Source organism: Protopterus annectens, chromosome 3.part1 (assembly GCF_019279795.1).
Source record: "Protopterus annectens isolate FY-2018-M chromosome 3.part1, PAN1.0, whole genome shotgun sequence".
NCBI lineage: Eukaryota > Metazoa > Chordata > Ceratodontiformes > Protopteridae > Protopterus > Protopterus annectens.
Window position 1 is genome coordinate 1,391,560,092 of NC_056732.1, and position 27,793 is coordinate 1,391,587,884.

A 27,793-nucleotide genomic window follows, 5' to 3' on the forward strand; every position below is an offset into this window, starting at 1 on the left:
ATATGAGTTACACCTAAATGCTTGTGTTAGTTTTATACTTAACAGGATGTACACATATGCTTGGAATACTTACGTGACCCCAGAAAGACGTGGTCTAGTACCAAGAAAGTTAGACCCAGATATTTGCACATATTATATTTTCGTGTATTATTTGATTTTTAATATTTATGCAATGATTTTTGAAGGTACGCAATGTATACTATATGCGTTTTTATGACGTACGAAAGATTCTTACATTCAGAATGAATCTTGGCAATTTTGTTTTTACGTTGGTTTTCAGCAATGAACGTTGTATATTTTGAACTGTAGCTTTAAGCCAATGAATTTGATTGATTAATTAGTGCCTTAATCATGTGATATGAAATGTATTTAAAAACCACCACTATTTGTCATTTGTTATGTCTGATGAAGCGGAGTGGATGTCCGCGAAAGCGCTTACATTTCGTTATTCGTATTAAAACTTTGTTCACCATTATTGAACATTTTTGTTCGTGGTTTATTGGAGACTGGACTTATCTAATTGTCTTTGGACTATTGTTGGAGATACATTGGACTTATACGACATTACAACTGTGTATGCTATTGATATACACTGCATCCTTCCGCCTGGGTTTGTTTTTTGCATATATATATATATATATATATATATATATATATAAAATACATTTACCCTACTGTTGAATGACAGTGCTGCACGATATGTGTGAGGGAACATCACACATATCTATACACACACACACACACACATATATATATATATATATATATATATATATATACGGTAGTAAGTGGGTCCAAAATGGACAGTTATGTCTGGTGTGAAATCCATGTTGGGAACACATTATCCTTGTTTGTGAAGGTGGGATTGGTATTTTGGGGAAGGACAGTAGGTATATTTGGGGAGGTAGGTTGGGCTGGAAGACAGCCAAGACAGTATACAAGGATGGTATATGACACGTGGTAGGTAAACACCTTGGATGGGGAGGGGTGTTTGGAATGTGGAAGCCCATGAGCCCCCAAATGGAAACAATTGGACCAAGGTCCCCATCCATAGGAAGTTACAACTACATCTTCATGGCTCTGAAGGTGCCTGGGCTGGGTGCTGAGCAGGAGGAGCATGTGGACCCTGTGATTGTGTACTGAGGGCCTCAAGGTGGTATAGTACATCCCCCAAGTCTCTGTGGAGCTCCCTATGCACCAGACCCTGGACCTGACTTCGGGTGACAGGATCTTGTTTCTGTGTGTGCTCCCAGGTGGGACAAACACCATCCCCTGAGGTGGTTCCTCCTGAAGGAAGTGCAGGACCAGCAGATGATGAGGTCCCGAGGTGGGTCCCAGATGTGATGTGGCCTGGTAACATGGTCAAATGAGGTGGGAGAGATGGTTCTGCTGGGAACTGTCTTTCCAAACATGTTATTGTGTCACAGTTATAGAACATATGTGGGTAGTAATAGTCCACACATTCCAGGATTATGTCTGACAGCATGTATAGATATCCCCATTAACCCAAAACACCAGATTTGCAGCAGTCACATAGCAAACAGAACACAATCCTGTATGGAACCATAATGGCCCTTACAATGGCATGCAGGAGACATTGTTTGTAATAGGCCACCAATGATAGTGTTTCAGCATGGAACATGACTGCAAACACATTGCACAAATTGTTGTACAATACGATATGTCCCAACAGTAGGTTTACTGTAAATATACCCATTGAGTTGTGTGATCAGATTGCTGTTGCAGATATGGGTGGGGGGGAGACAGAGATGTGTATTAACAACTATTATATCTTTGCAGTATGAGGTCCTCAGACCTTTTTTCCTCTGTCTTTCAGGCACCATGTCACAGGAGAGATTGCAGATGTACACCCCCCCAGGAGAATGAGGTGATCATTTGACACCTGGTGCAGCACTACCACACCCAATACAGCCCATGATCTGCAAGAGAGGACCGCCCTATGGAAAGATCCTGTCCACAGAGTAAACAATGTCGGCCTGCATAACCACAGTTATGAGCAGGTCTGACATCAGTGCACTGACCTACTCCACCATGCCATGTCGGCATGCTGCTGTAGTTAGGAAGGGCCAGCTAGCCACGGGGGGGGGGGGGGTTCATGCCATCCAGCCCCCCCCACACATGCTGAGGAGCTCTTTGCCAGCCTCGGGGCACCTGCCTGCCCACAAACACAAGATCCGGTGGAGAGCATTGGACAATGGATGAGGAGTGTGCAGGTAAGGCTACAGGGCACATCAGTAGACCACTGTTGGATATCCATATGCATCTGTAGAGTTTAATCATGCATATGTGAGATGAAATATATATAGTCTGTTGCTTCATTGTAGTAATAAACAGATGTGCATAATCTGTAGTATTGTGGGTTTGTACTGTTGATGTACTGTAATGCTGCTCCCACCCTGTACCAATGCCACAGGTGTGGCTACTGACATCACATCTCTCACACAACTATGTAGGTCCCTCTGGTATACCTCTGTGGCAGCAGCCTGTAGCTGGTGAGTACGGGGTTTGTTCAGGTTTGCCAATACACCGGCCATGTTATGGCCATGTTATATTCCATGAACACATTTAACACACCTACCCATAATGCATGCTGTACTTGTTCACTTATTGTTGCTGTTAACTGCACTGAATCACAGTGGTCACCATGGTGGCATATCTGAAGGGTATGTAAGAGTCCTGCAATATAACTAACAACCTGTCATTGCAAGATGTGTGCACAGAGATGAACATAATGATGGGACAAATGGCCTACAATAGGGACATGTCTGAAACATCACCCTTATACAGTGCTTCAACAGTGTATATACCAGTATTACAATGGCAACTGTTACAGATCTACACAATGGCATATCACAATACTGCATTCCACAACCCTTACAACCTGTAATGTGATCCTAACATGAGCAATGAATATGTAATATAGAATCATATGTTAGGACAGCAAATATGGGGAATACATACCTTAAACACTGGAAGCATATGTGTGAATACGCTCCAAATAATATATTGTGGAAGCAGCTTTTGAGGTACTGACAGCATGCACTCTTCATGAGTACGGACCTTCCAGCAAGTACAGGTCCTGAATGTCACACCAAGAAATTATCTGCTGTCCAAGACGTTTGCCCATCAAATGTGCCCACTTACCTGCAACAGAGGCAGCCGTGGCTTGCACACATCTTACAAGCCATGGAATGGATCCCATACAGGTAACACACAGGAGTTGGACATGTAGCCTTACCTCACCATTGCATATACCATGGCAAACAGTGCAGACAGTAATGTATATGGCGAGGATGTATGGGACAGGATTAATGTAGAAAATAAACAGATGGCCATCCAAGACAAATGATGACACATTGCAAACTGGTCATGCAGGCTGCCTAGTAACATGCTGCAAAACTGAGGGAGCTGCAGGAATGTCTAGCAAGTACTGGTTGTGCAGTACCTGTGTCGGCAGTCACCTGGACTCTGCATAAGTGTGGCCCATGGGTTAGGGTAATCAGATGGGGCAGTTGTTCCACAGGAAACATCAGCCAGGGCTCTCTACAGGTAGCGTATGCATAACATCAAAAGTCCCCCAAAGGCATGTGTTGCAATGTGTACTGGTGTACCAAGACCAAGATGGAAACCTAGAGACAGTATCAATTAAGATACATGTGTTGTACAACCAACACCTCACCCCACCTCAGGCCCACCATCACCATATGTACCTTGCTGGTGCCAATGTACACCTGTATGTTTGCCATTCATTAGCAGGGACTAGGCTGGTACACATGGTGTTCAGAATTTGGGACACTGCAAAATGACACATGTGTAGGCCATAGTTGTCAAGCATCTGCAAAAAGGCTGAGGGTGCAGAGGGGGTGTCATCCTGAAACACAACAGTAAATTGAAGCAAAGATCCAAAGCTCGCTAAGAATGGCTGTATCTGCATACAGTCAAGGTCATGAATTGTGGCAGACATAACCCAGACTCCATAGCAATAGTGACGGCACTGTGTGACCTCCAAGGGCTGTGCACACAAGTTGACCTTGAATTGGGGGACATTTGTAGGGCAGAGTGACCAAATACTGACAAATGCAGATGGCCCATGCTAGTATACCCCTTTGAGGAATAGTAGCTGCTGGAGTACACTTAACAGTTGGTGCAACAAACTATCATGATAAGGGGGTGCACACAAATGCACCCACAAATTGTATGCAACTCAATCAGCATCTGCACAACTAACACATTTGTTTGATACTGCATTTGATTGCACAGGTCATATGTCACATATCAGGTTAGTGTAATGTTAACATATGCAGTAATGTGGCCCCATGGCATATCAGGGAAGATGGTGCTACGTCAATAAGGGTGTGTAAACTCCCCATAGCCACAGTAAGGTTTGAAGGTTGTCAGTATAATTGCATTTTATTGGCCATACATGCACCGTTACTACAAATAAATAGTAGAGCTACTATAAAAACAAAAAATAGCCCAGGCTAGGAGGTACAAACAAGCATTTATTGTAACAGTAAGTACTTTCGTGGGCACACATACACCCACTTCTTCAGACTGTTCAACAAAACTAACACACCACATTTAAATAGTTAGCAAAATAAGCACATGATGGTCAGATGTTTAAAAACGTCCAATGGGACTTAGAAAACAATCAAACAACATATAATTAAAACACAGCTTATAAAAATGTTTAAATACAGATATAGTATAAAATCTGAAATTACCAAGAATCTGTATATCCCTAAACTACATTAGTTTATATAAAATGCACATTCCAAAGGTAAAAATAACATTCTAAAGATAAAAATACTATCTCATCAGATTCCTTAGTTTTAGAATGCAAGCTATTGAGCATGTATCATTTATCCCTGGGTATTTGAAGGCATCTAGTCTGAGCTGTCAATATAATTCTCGTTGCTCTAGCCATAAAGAAAATGGTCCTCCCCTAATATGAGAACAGATCTGGTCAATAATCCTAAAGGACAATGAATGGCCAGGGTTATTAAGTATGTGCTTAGCTAAGGCATTCTCAGCTTTCCTGTTCCTAATAGCATATTGATGTTCGTATATGCATTCCTTAAGTTTCCTATCCGTCTTACCTATATAGAAACCTAAGCAGGAATTACACTTAGCTAAGTACACGCACCCCTTAGAATTGCAGTTATACCTTCCCTTACAAACAATATTTGTATTATTAAATTGGCATAAGGAACCAGTATCTATGAATCTGCAAAAATTGCAGGCTTCACATTTAAACATACCCTTAATCAGTTTATCCAGAAAATATGGAATTTTCTCCATATGAAAATTACTGGTAAATCTTAAAAATCAGTTGTAGTATTAATGTATACCAGAAATTCGTTAAAAATGTCAGCACCTTCCTCAAACATTAGGAATATATCATCCAGGTATCGGATGTAATTAACTAAATAGTTTGAATATAGCCTATGTTCCAGAACAAATTTCTTCTCCCAAAAACACATGACCAAATTTCAAAGCTAGCCCCAGTAATTGCATATCTGGATGTATACTTACAGAAGGACAGGGTCAGACAGAAGTATGTGGCCACCATCCACAGAAAGGAGACCTATTCAGATTCTTTCCACCACTTTACCAGCTCACACCCTATGCATCAGACAAAATCCGCGGTGAAAGGCCAGTTAATCAGGGCAGCCAGAATGGTTTCAAACTTGGCTGATTTTAAGGAGAAATGTAATATTTTATGTACCCTATTGATGAACCGAGGTTACCCAGATTATTTTCTGGATAAATTGATTCATTAGGTCACCTCTAAAAGGAGCACTGGAAACTTTAGAGCTATTTTGAATGTGTCTGAATCAGATGAGGGCTTATACTTGAACAATTACAGTAGTAGCCCCTCTTTGGGTGTGTTTATGGAGGACAGGACTGACCAAGTTAACCATAGCCCTGTCTTTTCTCCTTCATTTATTATCACTTTTAGTACTGATGTGTATTATAGTAAGAACATTTTGCAGAAAAATTGGAATATTCTTAACGCAGATGAGAATGTGCGGAAAAGTTTGCCCCTCACCCCCAATATTGTATTTAGGAGGGGCAGCAATTTGAAGTACCTCTTAGGTAACACTGTGTTACAAACCCCAAGGACTAAGAGTATGTTTAAATGTGAAGCCTGCAATTTTTGCAGATTCATAGATACTGGTTCCTTGTGCCAAGTTAATAATACAAATATTGTTTGCAAGGGAAGGTATAACTACAATTCTAAGGGGGTGCATGTACTTAGCTAAGTGTAATTCCTGCTTAGGTTTCTATATAGGTAGGACGGATAGGAAACTTAAGGAACGCATATATGAACATCAATATGCTCTTAGGAACAGGAAAGCTGAGAATGCCTTAGCTAAGCACATACTTAATAACCCTGGCCATGCATTCTCCTTTAGGATTATTGACCAGATCTGTTCTCATATTAGGGTAGGATCATTTTCTTTATGGTTAGAGCAGCGAGAATTATATTTGCAGCTCAGACTAGACGCCTTCAAATACCCAGGGTTAAATGATACGTGCTCAATAGCTTGCATTCTAAAACTAAGGAATCTGATGAGATAGTATTTTTATCTTTAGAATGTTATTTTTACCTTTGGAATGTGCATTTTGTATAAACTAATGTAGTTTAGGGATATACAGATTCTTGGTAATTTCAGATTTTATACTATATCTGTATTTAAACATTTTATAAGCAGTATTTTAATTATATGTTGTTTGATTTTTTTCTAAGTCCCATTGGACCTTTTTAAACATCTGACCATCATGTGCTTATTTTGCTAACTATTTAAATGTGGTGTGTTAGTTTTGTTGAACAGTCTGAAGAAGTGGGTGTATGTGTGCCCACAAAAGCACTTACTGTTACAATAAATTCTTGTTTGCACCTTCTAGCCTTGGCAATTTTTTGTTTTTATACATGCACCACTGATGATAAGATCTGTAAATCAGACATCAGGCATTCACAAATGACATATGTCCACATATCATCCCAGGTATGTGTCATACAAACACATAGGGGCTGTGAGCAGCAGAGCAAACATAACTGACACACATATACACATTCAGCAATGGTGTGTATACCTGTGAGGTATGGTGCACAGTACATGCTAGGGTAATGAACAGGTGCACAGCAATACTGTGTACATGGGTGCAGTGTGTTCCAGGGGAAGGGGCATCACCTACTAACACAACCCATGCATCACAGAGATGTATAATGTTGGTAACAGGGATTGCCTATAGCTGCACTGCATGCTGTTGAGTGCCATATGTCATGCATGTTGACAGATGAGTAATGAGAGGTCTGTGTGTAAATCTTTGTGCAACCTCACCTGTAAGTGTGTGTGTGTGTGTGTGTGTGTGTGTGTGTGTACTGTTAAGCAATGACATACAGGTCTTAGTGTCTTTCTTGTTTTCCCCTCACAGGTGGTGAGGTGGGTCTCAGTCCCTCCTGCAGGCGATCTAATGTTGGTGTCCATACAGAAAATGATAATGGTGATAGGTGTGTTGAGACACAGGTGGGGGTTGTCAGGGGCTGAAGCTGCACCATCATTTGACATCCCACTGTTATCCATCCCATCCCCGCACACAGTCACATTGCCTATACATACCCGTTCACCAGTGACCATAGCTGAGGGACAGTTGGCAGTTGGTGGCATGGGACAGGACAATGTGGTATCTATGGCACATGTGTCTAGACACAGCAGCCATAGTTGGATGCCCGGCAGGGTACCACACAGGCAGATGTACAGGGGTGCTCATAGGAGGGCTGCTGGTTATGCTCCTGGCAGAGGTGCCACATCTGGTGCAACCAGATGCATGTTTCAGGCCGTCATGGAGGTGCAGGCATGTATGGAACAGTATACCAGACAGGGTCTGAGGCTGCAGAGGATTACACAATCAGCTGTTATTGATAACATCTGTGATCTTGCAGGTGCCCACCGTTATTTTGCAGAGGTCATGGATAGATGGTTGGGTGAGATAGTGGGAATCCTCAACCATGGAATGTCTTTCCTAGAGCATATGGTGAGAGTAGTGCAACAGCCACGTGGACATAGGCCAGCAACACCAACAGCTGGAGTGTTCGACGTGGATGTGCCAAAAGTCAGAGCCACTCCCATAGTGGCAGTACCAGCCCCAGCACTGCGGGGGAGGAGCTGTCCACACCACAACACAGCAGATCATGTGCACGTGGCCCTGGCCAGTCCCAAAAGGAACCTGGATCCAGCGGACATATGTCCTCATCAGGGGAGAGTACTATAGCTTGGCTTGTACCTGGTGGTGCCCGTGGAACCCCTGGCAGGTACAGTTCTCATGTCCATGGCAGACGACAATGAACTACACACCCTGCCAGGTATGGTCTGCAGCTGTCCAACAAACCTCTGTATAGTGCAGCCACATGGCAGAACTGTGTGCATGCATGCACACACACATCACGAACACAGCTAGGGCAACCTCATACCTACAAACACCACATTACCACAGCCCAATTAATAATTAAACTCACACACACACACACACACACACACACACACACACACACACACACACACACACACACACACACAATGTCAAATGTATGTCTCAGCCTAGGTCTCTGGCACATCAACAACACACCCTGCGCATATGATGATACCTGTGCCACATCTCTGTCATCCATAACATCAATGCAGGGACAGGCTAATATGGTTCTGATGCACAGGGTGACTGTACTACTGTGTACCAATGTGATGTTGTGTAACATGTTGTCAGCAGTAATGTTTAATGCATACATGTCAAGTAGTGTAGCTGTCCAGCCATGATGCATTATAGCTGTTATTAACACTGAGTGATTGTGGTCTCCATAATGTATTCTGTTTGTTTTGTAGTGTCCATGTGTCAGCAGGATGTTGGTCTGCTGTTGTTTCCTACAAGGGGTATGGCACTGTGGTGACACCTTGGCTGTGCCATATCCTGAGTACAGGTGAACACATGTCACAGGTCTGTATAACAGTTACTGCGTGTGCCACATGGCTGACAGAGGATGTATACAGATGAGTACATGGTGGCTGATGTCAGCAGCCCTTCTACAGTGGACAATGGTAAGTGTACTGCATGGTACACACCACATGTTTGTGTATAACACACACACAGGCTTTGCTGTTGATGCAATACACAGAGAATACTGTACACATGGATGTATGTACTTGTGCAAGGAACCCATTTTAGCTAATGTAATTCCACCAAGACAGAATGGGCACAACAACACATTGGGAAATCGGCAGTCTGCTAGTTTAATGTCATTGACGATGGTCCTGGCAGGGTATATGTCTCCTTCCCCAATATAGTGCAATCCTCAACTTGGTAAACATAGGTGTGCTGGTGTGGGTAGCACAGCCCTACTCTTTGGAGGGTGTGAGGTGCTGTAGAACCGCAGATAGTGTGATTGACAACTACTTAACCTGTTAACATGAACTGTACAGTATTACAGCCAGCTAAGCAGAGGGATACACTCAACAGTAATTGCAATGATGGTGGCTGTGTCCACACGAGCCACACCCAGCTATATATACCAACCCCAGTATCGCTGTACACCTATACAGTGGGGAAGAGGGCATTTACACATCTACTACTAGTTGTGATGGAATGTACTTCCACAGAATGATACCTGTGAAATGTTAGCATTTGTCAGACAGTTCTTGGACAGATGACCTCCTGGGACATGTATATTCTGCAAACAGAAGTAGATCCGAGACCATATGTTCAAACCTGTAATAGTTTGAACACTGAAGTAAAAAATGAAAAAACAAAAAAAAACAAAATTAAACTGCTGTAGCAGGGGGGCTATGACCCACTGTACCCCCAGCGTGGGGGGGTGGGGGGGGGGCTTCACCCCCCACACTTCCCTTACATAAATATACCAACTCTAAGATTGCACTACATTGCGGAAATGGAAAAAATTCCCATTCCGCTCTGTACACGGATCTCCATTCAGTCTGTTCGGACTTTTAAATGTTCGAGGTTATGGTCTGAGCCATATCGTCTTCAGACATTTGAAAGTTCGATCTACCAAAGGGGACCCATTATATATATATATATATAGATATATATAGATATATATATATATATATATATATATATATATATATATATATATATATATATATATATATATATATATATAAAACATATGTCCATAACATGTAGTGGAGTCATACCTCAGCACCAATAGTCACACCCTGTTAGTGCAAGGGGATGTAATGTAAGTATTGCAGGTATAAATGTAGAATGTTGCTACAGTAACAAGGGTTGTGTTAACAGACATGTTATTTGGGAAGTCACATCTGATATTGACATGTACACCATTAGTTACTGACAGACATCATAAGATCATCATAGTGAAGTACCACACAAAGCACAGTAATAATCCTGTGGAATACAGCAGAGATATGACCAATAAATGTGGACAGTCTGACACAATCTGGTCAGTCCAGAGGTATACACAGAACCCCTTAGTGCAAGACGTGTGGAACAAGCCTGACAAAGTGGATGTTTACAGCCATGTAAATGGGGATATCATGAAAATACTGGAATAGATAAGCTCATATAGTTTATGCATTCACACACTCCTGTCTGTCCTGACACATAATAACCAGAGGAGCAGAGGTCACAAGCCCACATACTATCCACTAGTTAGTGACATACATCTGTACAGTATCCCACTGCTTTGTCAGAATTACACAACAGTTATGGTGGCCCGGCAACAGTACATCTGACAAATATCTGGACATAACATCCCACTAGGTAAGTACACTGAGCTGCTAGGCATGTCACAAAGCACTCTGCAAACTACAGGCAGACTGCCACAACACTAGCCTACATTTCTTATGGGGGAATACACATGTACCTGCAAATATAGCAGGCTCTACAGGCATGTAACAGCATGAAGTAACAGACACCTATGTGAAAGCGCATACCCAAAACCAATCTGAACACAGCCACAGTCACATATGGTAAGCGTGCTTAATAATTTAGTATATGGACTGTGTGATCAACACCATCCTCATATGTATGACTCACACACTAACCCTACATATACTGGGCCAATACACAGTGTATTCCAATGCCTGACTGTGGTATGGGATATGTGTCGGTCTGGCCCTACAAACATGTACGCTGATTGGGTACCATACATTGGAGCAGCATATAACATCAGATAGAGCAGGACCAAGAACAATGACATGTACCACAGTCTGTACACAGGCCAAGGTACATATTCACAATACACACTCTGTCAACAGTCACCATAAGTACACAGACCTCACTACTGTACACACTACAACCGAATGTCCAGGTTTAGTCCTCAAATATAAGCCTACTAAACATAGCATTTATTTATTATTTATTTACATTTGTTTACCGGGAAATTCCGACTGGACACAGGTCCTTTTTCAGTGGAGGCCCGGGGAGAAAAGCCCCACAGAAAGACATGGTAGATAGGAAAACAATAACAATAAAGGTATGTATACAGTAGAAGTGATCATGACATGGAGTAACACAGCAGCAAAATTGGTACAATTGTGTAGTAAGCTCTAATTACAAACCTTGAGAAATAAGAAGTAAAACACAGAGCTACAAAAGTTCTAGACAGTAACTAGATAACAATAATAATAGACTAAAAGATAACTAAAGATAACAGATAGATTAAAGATAACATGTCTAGCAGTCTGATATCTCACTGGCTTGTTATCAGGTATGATGTCAGTAAATAATGATGTACTGAACATATGCACCTCTTACTGCATGACATATGTACAAAAGTTGACAGAGTTGTGGCTGGAGGCACAAACATAGGGCCAATATTGACATGTTGCTGTGATAAACGCATACATTTACTGGTGTAACAGTGTTTGTTGTGACATATCTCTTCTGGGGGATATGAAGTCAGTAACTCACATGGCTGTCACCATGTACTGACTACAATCCTCAGAGTATGCTACTGCATTTCTAAAGATAGGACATGCGTGAGTAACACAACATATGTAAGACTCCAAACACTGGCCAGTCTGCAAATAGCCTTACAGGTGAGAGTTTCCTCAACAATATAACACTGTCATAACAGATATTAAATCATGTAGACCAGACATATCCACACAAACCCTGTTAAACCAGCATTACTTCAAATGTAAAAGAGCAAGACTTACATTCTGTCCTCCTGTCTGGAACATCCCCCTCCTGTTTACTAGCCTGCCTCCACAGTGTATATTGTAAGAGGTATATCCCACTACCCTCTGTGATGCTGTTTGCCCAACACCGACATGAAGTCCTGATCACATTGAATGAAAAGGGCCAACACCCACATGATGTTCATAGTTATAGGAGTGTGTTTCCATGCAATTGGCTATGGGAATAATACTGCAGCTGTCCACATGCAATCAGCTAGTGGGGGACTGCAATTCATGCACAGGCCATCAGCTGATCATGAGCATCACTTACAAAACACAAGCTGCTGCCTAAGCAAAGCAAGGTGTACTTCTCCACATCCACCAGAGAGGGGAGTGAGAGAGACAGACAGAGACAAAGTAAGAAAGGAATTGGGTAGGAGAGCAAGAGCTACGCATGTTTGTGTCACACACTTACCAGTACAGGGTTTCAAACCCCTGCCTGACTATGTATTGCTATTACATTTTTATGCAGTTATTGCATACGCCACAGAGCTTACATGTTGGAAAACTGTCCAAAGGTATTGTTGAAGGTGAGTGACATCAGCAGCAGTGATAAACGAGGGATGAGGTAAGTGTAGTACTTTTGCCTGTCCACAAAAGCAGGTGTCAAGGAAGACACAACCACACTCTCTCAGGGACTCACACACATTATCACAGTTGGCAGGGTTAGGATTTGAATTCTTAACTAACTAGTTTGCTACAATACAGTATTACTCAGGTATCACATGCACCACAGGGGTTATCAGACTGATATATGGGCAAAGGGTATGTCAAGGTGACTGACATCAGAAGGCATGCTACAGTAGGGTGATGGGAGGTGTAGTGAGTGTGAATGGCTTCCAAATCATTAATCTCCACACACACACACACACACACACACACACACACACACACACACACACACACACACACACACACACACACACACACAGATTTGCCAGTACTGACATGCATGGGTTCATTGCTTCACAGGTATGTAGTAGTTGACTGTGCCAGAAGGCTGCACAAGGCTAGCAAAGGGTATACCTTGGCATCAGGCCACATGACAATGGTCTGCAGTGTGGCTCAGGGGTGTAGTCCCCTGGATTGGCCCACACAGGTGGGTATTGTATTCACCATCCACTCATCTGGTTTACTATTGTGGGTGGCCAGTGCTGTGCAATTCTTGCTATGCATGTGTTCTATATTCCATAACATGGATGGTGCCTGGGTTGTGCACATGTCCCACATGCATGTTCTGTGACATGTGGAAGTGTACCTGTGGTGTCTGGGGCATGTTGTGTGGACAGATTGTTATCATCTGAGGTGGCATTCCTAACCTCATGTGGTGAGAATTGGCTATGGATCTACCTACATTGACAGCATGATATAGGTAGTCACTGGTGTTAGTGGCATCTGTTCATACAGGGCATGTGTATAAGGCATGGTATTTCCTTTGTGGGTTACATTTGCTGAGTCTGCAGTTGTTGCAGGCATCCAGTGGGGAACATTGCAAAGGACCACTGTAAGCAATTATTTGCCTATTGTAGGGATGGAACAGGGTGCCATGTCCTCTGTAGTCCACTGCAATCAAACTGTGGTTACTATCTGTGGGCAATATGCAGGGAACTACCAATATAGTGGTTGTTGCCTAGCCAAGTGTGTTTGCGTATGAGACATGGGCGGAGAGTATTCTCTGGGTAATACAATGGTTGCCTATATTGTTCACCAATCCATAATGTCAAATGTAGGGGTATGGATTGTGTACACCAGCCTCTCTGCTGTTTAACATATGTTGTCCTTGTAAGGTGGACATTGTGACATATAGTAGGTCCTCAATGTAAGAAATTTGCAAAACCCACCCCACAATGAGTACTGTTATTACACAATCACAGCTACCTCCACACAGGATACTGATGACAAACACACACACACACACACACACACACACACACACACTTGACAGTATTGAGATTCAAACCCCTACCTAGCTATGTATTGCTACTACAGTGTACTGCATTTATCGCATGCACCATGGAGATTATAGGTCTAGCTCTTCTCCAAAGGTGTTTTTCAAGGTGAATGACATCAGCAGGCTTGCCAAAGTAGTTCAATGGAAAGTGTAGTGACTGTGACTGGCCTCAAATGCTTTAACCATACACACACACACACACACACACACACACACACACACACACACACACACACTCTCACAGTTGCCTTGTCTGGGATTAGAACTCCTACCTAACTAGTACATCACACTACAGCATTACACAGTTATAGCATGTGCCATGGAGCTTATAGGAATAGCCCTTCTCCAAAGGTGTATTTCAAGGTGAATGACAGCAGCAGGCTAGCTAAAGTAGGGCAATTGGGAGTGCAGTGTGTGTGATTGGGCCATAAACCATTTCAACACTCAGTCACACACAGGTTTACATTTGACAGGACCATGTATACAACTGCTAGATGAATAATGACTTGTACTGTCATGTTACATAGTTATCACAAGCACCACAGACACTACAGTACTGAGGGCTACCAGAAGCAAATGTCTACAGTGATAGACATTTGCACATCATGTCGTATTGGCCAATTGGATGTGTGCTGGGTGGGACAGGCCTCATGATGAGAAGCTTTTTGTCACTGTCTGTCACTCTCTTCACCACATCTATGTATGTGTATGTTTGACCTATTATAGTGTGTTGTCCTTGGATATATGTGTGTGTATTCCTATCCAATGTGTGTGCAAAGCATGACTGGTGTGTAATGTGGAGTGTGTGCACAGACATCTGCGACTGACAGATATGTATAGTCCACTGTTGTTGCCAGACATGGGCTTCATTTCTGTAAATGTGGGAGCATGCCCAGTATGACCTTCTGTACTGAATGTGTGAATCCATTCCAGGTAGGTTGTACTCCAGTGCAGACATTTGTGTTCTACCCCTACAGTTAGCAACCTGTTTCTTCAGGATATCTGTAGATCAGTTGACAATATGGGGTCACAATGGGCAAAGGATAGTGTGATATTGTAACTAATTGTGTCTGTGCTGATTCTGCTACATGGTTTTGGTGTTGGCAGAGATATTCAGACATATGTACTGTTTTACACTGTGATGTTTTATGTCATCAACTACTGACAGGTATACATATTTGCTTGCAGTAATTTCCTGAGACACACAAGATGATGATGGGAGGGTGGGAGGTTGGCTTAATGGTTAAGGTGTATACCTTACAAACACAAGGTGCAGGGTTTGATTCTCACCTGGGGTAGTTGGCTAGACTCAAAATGGCCCACAAGGGCAATTAGTCTAGTATGAACCTATGAAGGACTAGAAGATCCTATGAAGAATGAAGCTGTGTCCAGTACTGTGGTCTGCAGCCTACATATTCTTGCACAGTTATGCCATTCTGGAAGGGGAGCTGCAGACACTTGCTGATGGGTCTGTGTAAATGGTTCAGCACCTTGGTACTGTGGTGGCTGAGGATTCCATGCTTGTACATCTATCAATGTGGCAGAATAGCCATATCCTGCTGTGGCCATACCTCACAGCTGTAAAGATTCACACAGGTTACCCAGAGGCAGGGCTAATATTTCTGGTCATTACCCCTTCACATTGTGGTTTACGAGCAGGTTTGTAGCCACCCATTCCTGTGTTTGCAGGCAGGGATAGTATGTGCACACATCTGAGTGTCAGACTTCACACATTCCATGGCATCCATGCTTCTACCCCCCCATCTATTATTCTATCTTCTTCCGAACATTATGCAAATGATATCTGATAAGTATCCCTATAGTTATCACTTCATCCCAGCAGTATTTAGGGGTTGGTCCACAGTTCATGCAGTAGGACATGGTGGACATGCTACTGGGATTTGTCGACATGGCCTTGCATTTGTGTTCTGTGGTCTGTGTTATGTCATTATTTGGGAGTCCATGAGATAACATACATTGGCAGTACAGGTGAGACACAGGCCTTTGACAGAGCTGTAAGCCACTGTATTCCCCTGGGGTGACAGGATAGGTGTGCAATGTGTTAATTTCAATAGTTTCTGTCCTTATTGATCCATTGGTGTGGATGCTGCCAGGGTGCTGCTTACAGCTAGGGGCACACCTGCATGGGACACCTCTTCAGCATGCTGCATTCTGTGGCTATGCCTATACAGAGGTGGGGGTCATATTGTACTCATTCCTAACAGCAGGGATATAACCTGTGAGGTACCTGTGGATGATGGTGGGGTGAGCTGAGTGCATGTGTGCTATGGAAGCTACTTGCTGAATCACAGATATACGTGGGGCATTCCACATATGCTGGCTTGTGCAGGGACATCAGTGGTTTCTCAGTACTTCATACCTGTGCCTTTTGTGGTCTGCCAGTGTTTGGCCAGACTACATCAGTATTCCATACTAGATAGCCAACTAATGTGCTGCTAACCTGTATGTACAATTCCAAAGGTGTGTCCATTTGACAGTAACATTTTATACACTCTCTGTCTAGGGTACTTCCACCTGTGTACTGTTTGTATGTCAGGGCCCACATTCATGACATGTCCATCTTTCAGATGGTGACAGATATTAACAATTAGTATGGATTACTGCTGGATTGTGTCTTGCTGGGATGCATTATGTTTGGCACTGCAGTTGTGAGAACTTGTCCCTGTCATCAACAGTACTGGCCATTGGCCACTGGAACACAACTCTCCATGCCTACATGCTAACCACTTTCACACAATATACAACACACAACAACCTAACACACAGAGCCCTGCATATTGTACACGTGCAACAATGTATCCTGCTACTTTGGCCAGCTCAGGTAATCTGTGCTCCACTGTTATTATACCCACATGTACATGTTACTACATTTCTACATAGGACTGTGGGGGAGGCACACCTGACAACTGTAAACATTTGCTATGACTGTACTGGTATTTCAGGTACTCTGTTGGCTTCTATTTCATTCCGTATTCTGACCTATCATGCAGACTAGAGGCATATCAGTGTACTACAGTTCTTAGGTTTTATTGACCTACATTTCAGTTTCAGACTTCTTACCCTTCAGAACTAACATCCCACTGCCTGACCTGTTGTAGTCTGTCTGTGTAGGCCTAGAGGGGGGCTGTTCACCATAGCCATCAATCAGAGGCTTTAGCACAGCCTTTCTTTGTGTTCGTCTACACCTGTCCTGCTGGCTAAGAGTGTTGTTGGGTATGTGAGCCTCACTGACATGCATGTGTGTGTCTTATGGACACACATTTGGCCCACCACATGTCCTGTAGTGGGTTTTGTCACCTTGTCTAGTACTGCCTACTATGTTGACACCAGTATTTGTTATGGATTTCATGTTGCTGATATAGGTGTCTACTATCTGCTGCCATCCCATTCAGCCACCCGATTCCCTTACATGCTCACATCCATACCATAGATGCAGGTAGCAGAAAATACTACTACATTCAGCAATTGATAGTGAGAGTGACTTACCTTGTGGCTGTGGCAGTACTGAGGATGATGCTGGAGGGCTGACTATCTTGGATGCACATAGTACACTCCCTATACATGGTTAAGCACAGGTAGTGTCATGTTTGGCATCCTTTTTACTGTATGTGCGAGTCAGAGAGAGGTGTCATTCCCTGGGTTCCCACCATGTCAGTGTATGTGCTATGTGTTGCCTCTTTGCCAAGGCCTGGGCATACTGGGCATGCCTCCTTCTGCCTATAGGGGTAGGCTCAGGTTGTTCCTCCTCCGAGTCACTCTGTGCCTGTACTGGCTTTGGCAATGATGGAGGGCTGTGTGGCCCTGCCCCATGCTGTTCCTCCTGCAGCTGTTTCTGCAGGATCATATTGTGTAGCATGGCACATACAATGACAATTTGGTTACATGTAGCTGGTGACTTGAGCATCCCAAACACATGCTCTTATGATTCTGGTCTGTGCATGTGCCTCATTATGGAGTTCTTGTTTGGGTGTGTGTGCATTTCTGATGGGTATCATCAGCCACGGCTCCAGTGCATAACCAGCATCCCCACTAGGTGGCCATATGGGATGTCCCCATTAGCAAATCTCTGGTACAGCTGCGTCATATGCCAGATGTGGGAGTTGTGATAGCTTCCAGGGCTGCAAGCACACACATTCATTATAATGCCCTGGGCATTGCACATGACCTGGCAGCTGATGGAGGGGAAACCCTTGCGGTTTATGGAGACTCTAACCCGCTCACCGAGTGGTGCTTTGATGTGTATGTGCATGCAGTCTATAGCACCCACTACCTCAGGGTATTCTGCTATTTGGTGGAAGAGGCGCATATTACTGGTCAATGCCTCAAGGGTGTTAGGAAATATATGTGCTCACTGGCATGTGCTGACATGACATCCAGGAACTGGTGGAGTACCCTGGATGCTAATGTCTGTGAGATCCCCATGATATCCCCAGTTGGCTTGGCCTTTGGAAGGTACCTGCGGCTAGTATTCTTAGGCCTACACATACCTTGGTATCCACTGGGATGGGTTCCCCTCTGTTAGTTCTGTATGTGTGGCATGGCCGGCACAGCCCAACAATTTGCTGTAGGAGGTCCCTGTCCACCCTATAGCGTTCCAATATCTCCAGTTCATGTATCCCCTGGTAGGTTACCCTGGGTCTGTACACTCTTCTCCTTCTCCTCACTGTGGGTTGGTCATCAGCATTGTCACTCTCACCACCCTCAGCCTCTTCCACATGTTGATTTATGAGAGCAAAACAAAAGCAAACCCCTATCATTTTGCTGCTTTTGTTAGGTAAAACATCCCCATTTGTGTACACCGGTGGTGTAGAGTTTGTGGGAAAAAACAGAGGGAAAGGTGTTTGCATAGTTTATAGTAGTGTGCTGGGCTGGGCTGCTGCCTGTGTAATTGGCTGATTCTGATACATTTCACCTGCCAGCTATGCTAGTTCTCCTTGATTACCTTCCTACTGCTGTTTTCCCTTCCCATTGCCTTTCTGTTTAAGCCCGAGGCACGCCATGCAAACCCAATGCTCAGATGTGAACAGAGCTGCTATTTCCTGGCTTAATTTTTTTGTTTAAAACCTGGTGCGCAGTGCGCACACCCGTTTAGGCAATGTAAACACTGCTAGGCAGTTTCAGACACACACCCTTCCTTAGCTCTGATAAGCTAAGGGCAAACCCACAGCACAGATCTCCAATAAGCTTACAGTATGCCTGACACACCCCTCTATGATATCAGCTAACTCTTAGGCTTGCACCATGGTTTTCCTGCACCTACAAGGTTGGGTGCTGGCTAGCAATGAGGGGAAATCTGTGATTCACTATCATTCCCCTCATTTGCATAGAACTGACTGCTAATGCCCAGTTACACGTCTAACACTGGGCCTTCCCCCTTAGCAACCTCTATTCAGTGGCCTTGTTGTCTTCTGCTTGCCATTGACTATAATGGCAAAATTGTGATTTTTTTGCCTAAAAAGCATTTTTCAAGGTTTTATTTTGCTGCTGCCCTATGCTTAAACAGCCGAAATCGGCCAAAAAAAAAAATAAATAAAAGTTATGTTTTTTTGTTATTTTGAAATTATTTTCCATGCGAATGGCCATATATTTGGCCATTGGCAAGCCTTCTGCATTATATACACCCTTTATTTGGAGCTGTCATGGCTTCGTTTGGTAGTTTGCAGAAATGTACTTGGTTACTAGCCGAATACATTACTGCAGGTTACACTAATCCTGTACAAATGGCTGCCTGCTTCCTGGATCACCTGCAAATGGGGTAATTAGCATACAGGAGCTGTGTCCATGCAGGAATAGTGCAGGAGCGGCTCATGCACATCCCGGGAGCTTGTTCCTGGAATTCTCGTCGGCCATATTCCCTCCAGCAGCTCTTGCACACTGTGCAGAGCTTGCTGAATCCTGGGGACTGTGTCTAACTGGATCCACTTTGTAATTTCGAAATACTGAAATCTCGAATTTCAGTATTCTGAAACCACAAAGCTGAAAACACAACCACAACTCACTAATCCAATAACACACAACTGCGAAATTAAAAATTCCGCAAGTATGCTACACATACAGTACAAACATACACAAACCCCCCCCCAAACCAAACAAATGCATTTAAACTACATGTAAGTGGGGGGGCACCCCCCCATGTGGGGGGGCTGTGCCCCCCACACCCCCTACTTATATATTCTAACTCCGAGATCGCACAACAGAAACACAAATGAAACACACACACATCTTACAGTCCCTCAAACATGCACATAACAGTCACAACACACACTTACACACACTAAACCCCTAACCAACATACTTACAAACACAGACTTACCAAAGTTAAATGTAAACATCCAAATACCGCACCACCAGAAGCAGAAATTCAAAATATCTGTGCTTCAGTATTTTGAATTTTGCGCTTCTGCCAATTTCAAAAATGTGAGTATTCAACTTTGTAAGTTCGAAATACTGAAATTCGAGATTTCAGTATTTCGAATTTACAAAGTGGACCCGTCTAACTATGTCTTCCCAAATAATGGTTAAGGTGTTTACCTCAAAGACAAGAGGTACACAGTTTGATTCTCACTAAGGGAGATTGGCTAGGCTTAGGGTCTATATCACATTATCGAAATTCCAAATGTCGAACATCATAAGCTCAACCTTGGAATCTCAAAATGTGATATGCTCGATTGCTCAGAACAGCAAATTTTTTCCAAGGGAAAAAATTTGCTGTTCCGAGAATACACACACAGCACAAGCACACCAAAATACATAATCCACACATACACACTTCACAGAACCCTACACTAAACCATACATACACTACTAGCTATCCACATACCTTAACCCAGCCCTAACCCTAAGGTCCCTAACTAACGTACACTCACCTTATCTGCTCCCTAACCCTAAGATCCCTAACTATTGCACACTCACCTTACCAGCTCCCTAACCCTAAGGTCCCTAACTATCGCACACACACCTTACCCGCTCCCTATCCCTAAGGTCCCTAACTATCACACACTCACCTTACCTCGGTCTGTTTGCACACTTACCTTAACCCGGTACATCACCTTTGCACCACAGTTGAGGAAATAGCGAAGCCGCAGAAACGGCCCACTGAATACTTTCCCTAGGAAAATATTCGGTGTTGTGCAGCTTCGCTATTTCAAGCGTTCGCTGAACTGGGGTCGATATAACATTCGAAGTTTTAAGTCCTCAGTGTTATAATATAGACCCCTAGGCTTAAAATGGTCCACAAGGGCAGCTAGCCTAGCACTTACCTATGACCCAATGAATCTGACAACTAATAGTCAACTTTCTGCTATGTTCCAAGGATATCCAAAACAAAAAAAAAAAAAGAAAAAAAAATCTGCTTCTTACGATTACCAGTGTACAGTCCAGTTAAGGCTTCCCAATCATTATTCGGGAATGATCAGCACTGCTGAATGACAGAAGCATCACTCAGTGAGCTACTCACTAGACAGCTGTGGCAGACTGAGCCAAGAAGAAGGAAGTAGTTAATGTGGGAGAGGAAGCACAAGCAGAGGAATTGTTTTGATTTATTTTAATGTATTTGTTTTTCAGGCACTATGTGAGCTACTGCTAGTATGTGGAAAGAAGGTACTTAATTAAAATTTGTGTGTGTGTGTGTGTGTGTGTGTGTGTGTGTGTGTGTGTGTGTGTGTGTGTGTGTGTGTGTGTGTCTGTGTCTGTGTGTGTGTCTGTGTCTGTGTGTGTCTGTGTCTGTGTGTGTGTGTGCGTGTGTGTGTGTGTCTGTGTCTGTGTCTGTGTGTCTGTGTCTGTGTCTGTGTGTGTGTGTGTCTGTGTGTGTGTGTGTGTGTGTGTGTCTGTGTGTGTGTGTGTCTGTGTGTGTGTGTCTGTGTGTGTGTGTGTGTCTGTGTGTGTGTCTGTGTGTGTAATTGTAAGTGCGCATACATGATCAATAGGTTTATAGGTGTTTATTAGGCTAATGACCACAAGGACCTTTTTAAGTGTAGCCATGCATCCCAAATCTCTAACAAGCTCTAATACCCTTCATAAGTGTAAGCAGGGGCTTGAGAGATGAAACATTTACAAGCTAGGGCCTGGGAGATGAACCATGTACAGATTGCATGTGCCCATTAGAGACATAGGTTCCAAACCAGGGATGAATTTCCTGGAGAAACTATTGAAGGAGACTTTAAGGAAAATGTCTTTTTTTTTATCTCGGTTGTGCTTGTGCTTATATGGACAAACTACTTAAGGGGTCATGGGGAAATGTTTTGTTTTGGTGTTTGTGCATATATGGACAAACTACCTAAGCGGTCTTTGGGGGGAATGGTATCATTTACTGTGTGTGTGCATACATGCTTAAACTACTGAAATGGACTGATGTGGAAATACTTGGTCACATCTGTGGGAGGAGTTTAAATAAATTACTTTGTCCAATTGTTGATATTTTTATTACATTCTGATATCTGAGGTAACATTTCAGTCAATATACTTGACTTTAATTGCTGGATGCAGGGGGTGTCTATGGATAAAAGTGTCTGACACTGTTGTTTCCGTTCCATAGTTATCCATGGCCCTTCTTTATTCTGGACTTGCAGAATTAGAGTGCATAATATTTTTCACTTTCTGTAACAGTCAGGCATTAGCATTGCATTCAGTGAGTAGCTGTCAGTGGTAGTCTGGGCAGGATTTGTATGATAGCAAATGATCATTGACAGAGCATTGTATTGAGTAGTATTGTAATATAACAGCACTCCATGCTCCGGTTAAGATTTTGGCTGTTCATTCCTTCTATGTGAAGTCCTTTTATCTTTGCGGAAGTGTTTTGGTTTCTTCTCCCAGACCCTCAGCAGTATAATATATGCCTCTGGTCATTTGTTCTTTTACTTTTCATTGCAGTCTAACACCAGAGTGATACACAGAAGATAACAGTCTTTTTGGAGGACAGGCACTATTCCCAGAAAGATTGAATATATGTCCTTACTCATTAGCCTTTTTTTTGTTCAGGCCAACATCATTAAGTTAAAAGTTAATTAAAAAAATATAAGATGCACTTCAGTGCATCTACAGCTTTATGACTTCTGGGGTACTAGCAGACCCCCCATCTTAATTAATTTACTTCCCCCAGACTTAAATTACAGTGGAGTCTTGGCCAGATACAGAGTGTTAAAAGTATTGGGGGAGGGGGGGTAAGATGAAGTATGAAAAAGTAAGAAAGAAGTAATCTGTCTGGATGGTGAGAGACCACGGTGAGGGGAAAACAGAGGAAGGCACTGGAGGACTGCAGGGGAGACTAGTGGGTAACAAGGGGACCCATGGAGTGTTGATTACAGCTAAATATCTAAGGTGTATATATAGTCAGTAAAGTGGCTATAATGAGAGGGTTTGTACTTAAGCAGTCTGTGGATGAAAGTGAATGACCACATCTGTTTTATCATAGATAACTATTATTGACCTGCTGTAATACAGCTTCATCCTACTGTATTTGGCTCCATGAGACATTTTCCCTAAAGTTCAGTTGCTTTCTGCAGCCCCAGTTGTTACAAAGTCACCAGCCACTATTGTCTAGGTCTTTTCCTGGCTTAAGTGGCATTTATGTCCTTTAATGGCTTATATCTGCTGTTTCACTTCGGGCCCTCATGACTAATGTCAGGATTCACATTTCTGTTTCCCTTTTGCAGGTATCCATGGCCCTTCAAAGCTGCAGGCATGCCAGCCATGGCATGTTTGCCACCTTAGCCGAGACTGTGGCTGAGGTAGTAAGATGGATGTCAGTACCTCATCTAGGAAGGTTATTAGCTCATTTCAAGCAGTTAGTCCACCCAGTCAGCAGCCTGGGTTGCTCCAGAACTTCACTGAGTAGCAGTGGCTGTAGCAGACTGGGTTACGACATGCTGGATTACCTTCTAGCAAAACCTTATGCACCAAGTAGCAGACTTGCTGCCTGGGCTAGCTGATGTTTTCAGGCCACCTGGGATGGATGCAGCCCTTGTCCCTGTAAACCTGTACCCAGACCCATGCCTCCTACTGGGTCCCAGTAATGTTGCTTGGGTCACTTGAAGGCTGGCAGGTTGCCTCAATCCCAGTTCTGTTCCCTATCATTTTCCTAACATTTCTTTATGTGCATGTGTGTGTGTGCGTGTGTGCGCGCCTGTGTGTGTGTGTGTGTGTGTGTGTGTGTGTGTGTGTGTGTGTGTGTGTGTGTGTGTGTGTGTGTGTGTGTGTGTATGTGTGTGTGTGTGTGTGTGTTTTGTGTCTCTTTTTCCTCATGAGTCCACATCTGCCCCTGCTTGTCTGTCTATGGTGTTTTGCATATGTCCAACTGCCACCATTCCTCCCCTATTGTTTCTTTCACCCCTCCTCTCCATCCTTCTCTCTCTCTCTTTCCATATCTGTCTCAGCCCAATTACTTTTGTTGCTGGAAGACCAGAAGTGTGTGGGTTTTATTCCCACTCCAGGTAACTGGATAAATGTCACTGCAGTGCAGCACATGGGGGGTGCTGCACTGATGAGTGTGGCATCATTTTGGAAGCAGTTGGCATAATGTTTAAAGTCCTTACCTCAAAGACACAAGGTACAGGATCTAATTTTTATCTCTGACTATTGCCTAGGCTTATAATAGTCTGCAGACAGATTGCCTATTATTTACCTATGAAACAGAATCTTTCATCCACTAAACAAAATGTCCTACGTTCCTTCAATTTGCTTTGTCTTACAGTGCTCCTGCTGGTGCTCCCCTGCTTATTTTACCCTATTTCTTGCTTTCGTGTACTCCCCTTTCTACCCCTTTTCAATGAATAAATAAGATGTCCAGCTTGCCGAACACCCTTTCACATCCTGTATTGCTTTTCCTTTGTTGTGAGCACCATCTGTCTGCTGACAACAACTCATGATACCTGCTGCGGTTCTCTGACATTCTCGTGAGTTTTGCACAATGTGACATAAGATTACAGCTTTGATTCCTTCTCCACTCTTAGCTATGTCACTCTATCTCTATTCATGTCTCTTTAAAAGTACTGTGTTGCCTGCCTATCCACTGTTGACCCAGTGCCGCATTAATGCCCAGACCTAAAAATCCAGCCCTCTTTGTTCCTTTCCTTCTCATTTAATCTTCCATCTTTAGACAGTCTAAGAATAGTAACGAAAGACACACCAAAACAATGGAAACCAAATGATAACCCAGGGACTGGAACCAAACAAAAATAATTTGATTCAGCACTTTCGTCTTGACAATGCAAAAGACTTCATCAGGATAAAACACTGAAACAACGGACACCTTATATACACATGAAAAAACTTGTGATTGGATGTTCCATTAAAATTCACAGCAATTTTAAAGACACAGTGAATTTAAGAAACAAATACATTTGCACTGATAAGTAAAACATGGTGAACCCCAAGTTAAAAAGTACAAACACTTAACAAATATAATGCACTGCACTAAAAAAAACCTGTATTATGCCCCCTCCTTTACCAACATTGTTTTGGCTTATTGGGAGTTAAACTATGTTTTAAATAGCAGTTTCTCTGATACTTGGTCATATTTTGCACGTTTTTTGGATGGCATGACACAAGAGATATGCTTAATGATTTTTCTGAATACTTGCATTCTACCACTACATTCTTAACGTTTACCATGAATGTATCCGAGGAAGAAATTAATTACCTAGCTATTAAGTTATCCAAGAATAGGTTGAGAAGTGAATTTTCCTCGAACATTTATAGGAAGCCTACATATTCAAATACTTAATTATATTATTCTAGCCACCCCCCCCCCTTTACATCAGAAAAAATCCTTAGTCAAGGGACAATATGTCCGCTTAGCAAGAATGGTTTTGGATACAGAAGAATTTTTGGTGGGATGTGATATTTTAAAGGAGATGTTCTTCTAAAGAGGTTATCCGGAGGGTTTCCTTATTGATACGTTTAACGAGGTAATACAAAAAAGAATAAGGGGTATTTTCACTCCACTAATAGGTATAGGATTGTGTAACTCATCCCAAGTTCAATCTTTGGATATCAACAAAAATTTTAATAGAGCACTAGTTCTGACTTTTAACAGGGACTTGTATGACATCAGGCATATTATTGAAAACAATTGGGTTATATTTACAATGGATCCCTAGTTCATTAAAGTGGTGGGTGAAAGATCAAAAATAGTGCATCAGAAGGAAATTTGCATTAAGAATATGGTGGAAAGAGAGGGGCCCAATGTACCTGGTGGTAGGATGATAAAATGTGGGTCATGCACTCAATGTCAACACATTTTAGAAAGTGATTCAGTGACTATTCATAACTATGGGTCTATTCAATTAAAAAAGGAATATGGCTGCAAGTCAAAAGGGGTATAATATATATAGCACTTTGCCAACAATGTCCTGCATACTATGTAGGAAAGATGACAAAACAGGCCTGTACTAGAATTTACCAACATATGTATAGCATAAAAAGGTTGGACAGGAATAATGCTTTGGTTAAACATCTACCAGTATTTTCACTACATTTATTTAAATTTGTAGTCAGTGACCATGTGAACTTGGGGCAAAGAAGGGGTTCACATAATGAATTTTTGGAATTCAAGGAGTTACAGTGGCAGCTGAGATTGAACTCTGTCTTGCCCCCTGGTTTGAATGACCAATGTTCTATTCAGAGTGTTTTAAGATTAAGAGCCAGTTCATAATGGTACCATTATGGACTACAGGGTTTTGTTTTTGTGCAGTGAATTATATTTAACTCTTTGTACTTTTTAACTTGGGGTTCACCATGTTTTACTAATCAGTGTAAATGTATTTATTTCTTCAATTCACTGTGTCCTTAAAATTGCTGTGAATCAAGATTTTTTCATGTGTATATAAGGTGGCTGCTGTTTTACTGTTTTATTCTGATGAAGTCTTTTGCATTGTCAAGACGAAAGCGCTCAAAGTATTTTTGTGTGGTTCCAGTTCCTGGGTTATTATTTGGTTTTCATCTTTAGACAGTCTTTAATGTTCATTAATTTTTAGTCATGTTGCTCTAAGGATTCATTTAACATTTTAGTTTGTTTGAATCTTATTTATTTTGTTGTGGAATTCTTCCAGTTTTCCAGCTGATTTTTGGAATGAAGTAATGTTTTTGTCTGTCATTTCTGAAGAAGGAATCTGTGGAGGTTATTTTAAAGAAACTCATATTCAGAGTTTGCAAATGGAAATGTACAGGAAAGGATGATAATAAAATGAAAATATGATGAACAGATACAGTACTTAAGTCCTCAATAATATGGATCAAAGTTACTCTGGAAGAGACTTCTTCAGAAAGAGCTAAACTTTCTGTCAGAAAAGAACTAAAGAGAGCAAATAATCAGAGCGGCTTACTTGGTGGGCATCTTGGACAAACTTCCCCTTCACTGACAAAGCATTCATTCTAAGGTGAAATAAATAGTGAGTGCAGTCATGAGTTTGAAAAAGAAATGGAGAAATACATGTTTATGTTTACGATTTCAGCCACTGTATAAGTGGAGGCCATTATGTACTACATGCAACTGTTAAACCAGAAGTTATTTTAATAATATACATTTACTGTACATGTTTCAAGAAAATAAATTATGTTTTTAAGGTATTTCATGAGATGAAAT

The 27,793-nt window shown here is 42.4% G+C and overlaps 1 protein-coding gene across 1 annotated transcript in view; it reads left to right on the forward strand.

The window, feature by feature from the left end:
- Nucleotides 1-27,793, forward strand: part of LOC122797787 — a 626,362-nt gene that overhangs the window by 518,479 nt on the left and 80,090 nt on the right. The gene's annotated exons all lie outside the window — the stretch shown is intronic.